Source organism: Gobio gobio (genome assembly GCF_949357685.1).
Source record: "Gobio gobio genome assembly, chromosome: 14".
Lineage (NCBI taxonomy): Eukaryota > Metazoa > Chordata > Actinopteri > Cypriniformes > Gobionidae > Gobio > Gobio gobio.
The window spans coordinates 18562098-18568097 of NC_137107.1; positions in this window are offsets into that span (position 1 = coordinate 18562098).

Sequence of the window (6000 nt, forward strand, 5' to 3'; positions counted from 1 at the left end):
GTCCATCCGTCTCTCTGGCAGCAGCTCGTGCCTGCTCGTGCCTCGTAGACCTCGTTAAACCACGCCCCCTCCGCTCATTTAAAATGCAAAGATGTCAGCCAGTCACAACAGTGGGCGTTTTTACTGAAGTCTCGCAGCAGACACGCCCCTTGAAACAGGGCATTCAGCCACAGGGCAAACATCAGTATAGAAAAAATGCCTTTTATTTCTAAATTATGATATTTTATGATGTAAAAGTCATACTAACAATATAAGTACACCTCAGGAAACATTATAAAATAATAGAAAAATGCCATGCCATGGGACCTTTAATATTTGGTACAGTAGCCTTTGTTTGCATTTACAGAGGTCAAACGTTTCCTGTAGTTTTTCACCAGGTTTGCACACACTGCAGGAGGGATTTTGGCCCACTCCTCCACACAGATCTTCTCTAGATCAGTCAGGTTTCTGGCCTGTCGCTGAGAACACGGAGTTTTAGCTCCCTCCAAATATTCTCTATTGGGTTTAGGTCTGGAGACTGGCTGGGCCACTCCAGGACCTTGATATGCTTCTTACAGAGCCACTCCTTGGTTCTCCTGGCTGTGTGCTTCGGGTCATTGTCATGTTGGAAGACCCAGCCTCGACCCATCTTCAATGCTCTAACTGAGGGAAGGAGGTTGTTCCCTAAAATCTCGCAATACATGGCCCCGGTCATCCTCTCCTTAATACAGTGCAGTCGCCCTGTCCCATGTGCAGAAAAACACCCCCAAAGCATGATGCTACCACCCCCATGCTTCACAGTAGGGATGGTGTTCTTGGGATGGTACTCATCATTCTTCTTCCTCCAAACACGTTTAGTGGAATTATGACCAAAAAGTTCTATTTTGGTCTCATCTGACCACATGACTTTCTCCCATGACTCCTCTGGATCATCCAAATGGTCATTGGCAAACTTAAGACGGGCCTGGACATGTGCTGGTTTAAGCAGGGGAACCTTCCGTGCCATGCATGATTTCAAACCATGACGTCTTAGTGTATTACCAACAGTAACCTTGGAAACGGTGGTCCCAGCTCTTTTCAGGTCATTGACCAGCTCCTCCTGTGTAGTTCTGGGCTGATTTCTCACCTTTCTTAGGATCATTGAGACCCCACGAGGTGAAATCTTGCATGGAGCCCCAGTCCGAGGGAGATTGACAGTCATGTTTAGCTTCTTCCATTTTTCTAATGATTGCTCCAACAGTGGACCTTTTTTCACCAAGCTGCTTGGCAATTTCCCTGTAGCCCTTTCCAGCCTTGTGGAGGTGTACAATTTTGTCTCTAGTGTCTTTGGACAGCTCTTTGGTCTTGGCCATGTTAGTAGTTGGATTCTTACTGATTGCATGGGGTGGACAGGTGTCTTTATGCAGCTAACGACCTCAAACAGGTGCATCTAATTTAGGATAATAAATGGAGTAGAGGTGAACATTTTAAAAGGCAGACTAACAGGTCTTTGAGGGTCAGAATTCTAGCAAATACTTATTTGCAGCTTACTTATTTGAATAGTTAAAAAAAATCATACATTGTGATTTCTGGATATTTTTTTTTTTAGATTATGTCTCTCACAGTGGACATGCATCTACGATGACAATTTCAGACCCCTCCATGATCCATGATTTCTAAGTGGGAGAACTTGCAAAATAGCAGGGTGTTCAAATACTTATTTTCCTCACTGTATATATAAAAAAACAAATCGCATCTAATTATAATCTGTCTGGCGAAGCTAGATATTTTACTTTATAACGTGTTAAATGTGGATATTTTTCTTACAAAAACCCATCGATGTGCTTCAGAATGCATTGTTAACCTCCTGGAGCCGTGTGGGGTACTTTTATAATGGATGGATGCACTTTTTTGGGCTTCAAATTTTGGGCTGCCATTAGAAAGCAGCTTGGAAGAGCCAGGACATTTTTTATATAACTCCAATTGTGTTCGTCTGAAAGAAGAATGTCATATACACCTAGGATGACTTGAGGGTGAGTAAATAATGGGCTAATTTTCATTTTTGCCTTTTTAGAAAACTGAGATGGCGAACGGGAACATGGTTTGTGTAACATTAGCAAAACACTATTAGCTGTTTGATAACGTCAAGCAAAAAGGCAAATCATGAATTACCATTGATGTGTCTGACGTTGTAAAGAGTGATTGTGCAGCTTTTACTACAGTAACTCGAGTAAAGTTGAGTGAGTGGATCTCTGAGCTGGTGTGAGAGAATGGAGGCGGGGCTCATTTGAATATCCATGGCTCCGTATATAATAAATGAAGCAAGGGTGTAGATTTACATTCAAGCTATTTTAAGGCATAAATACAAAAAATTCACAGGAAAAAAAAACTGGGGCCCACTTTATATTAGGTGGCCTTAACTATTTCGTAACATTTTAATTAATCATTTGATACAATGCACATATTGTGTACATACATGTTTATACATTGTACTTACATTCAAAAAAATACCTCCATGTAATTACATCTGTAATTAATTTCTGTAGTTACATTGTTAATTACACAGTTGACACTTCCCTTACACCTAACCCTACCCTTAAACTTACCCATACCACCACACCTGTCCCTAACTCTACCCGTATCCCACCTCAATATCAGCAAAGGTGTTTTGCAATACAATTTGAACACACAGTACATTGTACTTATTTTTTTATGTAAGTACATAGTAGTTAAGGCCACCTAATATAAAGTGGGGCCAAAAACTGTTTAAAATGTAATTTTGTTGATCAAAGATGAGTTTTAAGGGATAAAATGATTGACTACAGGGAGACTGAAAGAAATCTCTTAAGCTCACCAAGGCTGCATTTGTTTGATATTGTGAAATATTTGTACAATTAAAATACCTTTTCTATTTGAATATATTTACATTTCTCCAGTCTTCAGTTTCAAGTGAATCTTCAGAAATCATTCTAAAATGCTGATTTGGTGCTCAAGAAACAGTCCTTCTTATTATTGTGCAGCATAATATCTTTTTTGTGGAACGCTTGATAATTTTTCTCCCCATGATTCTGTTTAAAAGAGCAGCATTTATTTGAATTTTAAATAATTAAAGGGTACATAACACACAGTTTCTGCCAATCTCATGTTAATCTTGAGACAGATATGCTGTACCGACTTTCCGAAAACAGCTGAACTCGTGAAGGCGTGGAGTGGGCAGAGCTAAAGAGAACACACACACACACACACAATACATCTTGGCATTATCCGTGGATAACTTTCGATTCACTATATGTTCGTGCACTTAAGCACCGATTGCCAACAAAACACAGACATTTGTTGCAGTTTCACTCACCGCCTGCGGTTTCGACTCATAACCGGGAACAAACACACTTGCAGAACTCCATTGCAGCTCTGAAAAAACAAACCGCATCCACCGTTTCTTTAACGCTGGGTTATTTGGGAAGCTGAACAAGGTTCCCTCGCAACCAGAAACACACTTCTTTGGTGACATTGTTGATTTCATGGTCTAAAATCAAAATGACAGTGTTGCCGACGGCTCCCGTAAACCGAACGAAGCTCATTGATGGCCGTGCTCTTGCTCTCGCTCTGGTTGATGTGCACATGCGCTCATCCGGGAGAATGGCCCATACAAGGAATTCCGCCTTTTAAGATATCACACAGGGCCACACTCGGAAAAAAACTATCCAAAACGTATTTGAATCCTGAAGTGTGTATTTGGCACAGAAATACTCTGTACTCTGTCAGATATCGCAAAACCATATCGGTCGACCTGTAGTTTGAATGGTACGGACATTAGTTGACCTTTAGGACTAGTTCTTTATAATAATGACTTTCATGATATTGTTCCCTGATTGACGTCGGGTTTAACTTATTCTTTGAAGCGGAGTTTTCCTAAACGTACACATGGGCCATGCTCTTTAAAAGCCTGAAACTCATTTCACCCCAGCAATCCATAAAAACCTACGGCACTGAAGCTTCATCGTCCCGGAGGTGTTCAACACGCAGCAAACACGAGCAAGCACCTCTCACCTGCAGCTGCCAGAGGAACTGACCTAATTAGTCACGTACTGTCAAGCACCGCAAGCCGCCGAGTAACAGACTACATTTCCCACAGCGACCACTGCACTTCATCTGTTGTCCGTAGCTGCGTGGACTTCTGGGAGTCGGAAGAGAAGCAGGCCTCTCGATTGAGCCCTGAGAGCCGCTGCCTGAATTAGCCCTAGGTAACGAAAAAAGAAAGAGGGTCCGTTTTTGCACTTCAATTAAAGACGAGTCGTTTGATCTACTCTTGATTAGCCCCTCTCCTCCCTAACTGGCTTTATGTAAAGCAGTCAAAGTACTTCATTTATGATTAGTGATGTTTTTAGGGGTGGGATTGAGGTGAGTGTTTGAAACACAATCTCTGCGGTGGACTATTTGATCAGTGGAAATAAGATAAAAACAGAATCATTTGCATATGTTCCATTACAAACATTGAATATGATTAAGGCTAACAAGAAGAAGAATACAAGCTTGACATCAGAGCCAGGTGTGCACCTCCACAGTTTCTTTCTCTAGCCTATAATCCATAAGAGAAGATCCATGTCAATTAAAAACATCGTTCTTGGAGTTGAAATATGACACATGGCTGGGATCGATAACTCTCAACCTCTTTGGAATGGAGCTGTTTGGACAGATTATGCCACCGTGGCCATGAACGATTGACTGCCATGGAAACATTGCAACACTGCAGGATGTCTCTCCCACTTAGAGAGGTGCCGAAATATACTTCAGCTATATACACACACACACACACTATACGAGTCCCAATCTGCTAAGGTGATAGCGGAACAAGTGTTTTAAAAAGTGATTTTCATGAGTTTGACAGCGCTAGTTTAAATAAAAGACCTTTGTTGTAAGAGACAACAAAAACAACTCCTCAAAACCACTCCTTTTCAAAAGTCAACAAATTTGCGACAGCTGAACGTAATATTTTTGACAAGCATCAGTCTGTAACATGTAATTTATGCCACAAAATAAACTTCATTCTGTAAAATAAGTATAATGAACTCTGCAAAAAGCATTTTTGAAAGTCTCCAGCACGTTTTATAATTACCCAAAAATCAAACAGTTCACCACTTATGCACGTTATCACGTCCATCAAAAACGTAGGCTGCCTGACGGTTGGTACATTAGATCTAAAAATCATCGGCACACTCATTGGCATCAATCACTTCACTGAATAATTGCCTGCTAAGAAAGAAATAATTATTATCTTACAATCCATCGGTTTTCAAATCCACATCATTTGAATACCACAACATCGATGTCTGTCAAAAAGTAACGCGCACAATACACAGTAGAGATCCAACGAGTCATTCGTTTCGTGGAAAACCCAGGAACTACATCGCTTTCCATGAAAATGGTGGCCTGAGTGGCTTCAACATGCCGTCTGTCAGAGATGGTAACGTATGTAATACGCACATTACAAAAATAAACGCTTGCGAATATAAATTTGCTTAATACTTAACACTTCATGCTAAAGAGAATAAATGCCAGTCCAACTGAAAAACTTTGCCGGGTTAGTATTCGGATTAGAATTCTGATTCTGACGTTTCATTTTGTCAATAGATGAACTGTTAAATGAGTGATCTTGAGTCGTCCGATTTGACTCTACACGCAAGTTTCTGTAATATATATTATAAATTTGACACAGGTGATTTTTATAAAAATGCATCTTAAAAGATTCTTCTCAAAGAAAAATATTCTCAAAGATTAAGGCAATTATCAAATTTAGCTAATTTCCCAATAAAACATGATCAGTTGTTACATTATTTGTTACATTTAAAGGATTAATTCACTTCAAAATAAATGAAAATTCTGATATTTTACTCACCCCCATCTCATCCAACAAGATGTCGTTTTTTGTGGAAAACATTCCAGGATTTTTCTCCCCATCATAGATTTCAATGGCAACCAAAATGTTGAAGGTCCAAATCAATGCAGTTTCAAAGGGCTTTGAAGGGCTTCAGAGGCTCTGCG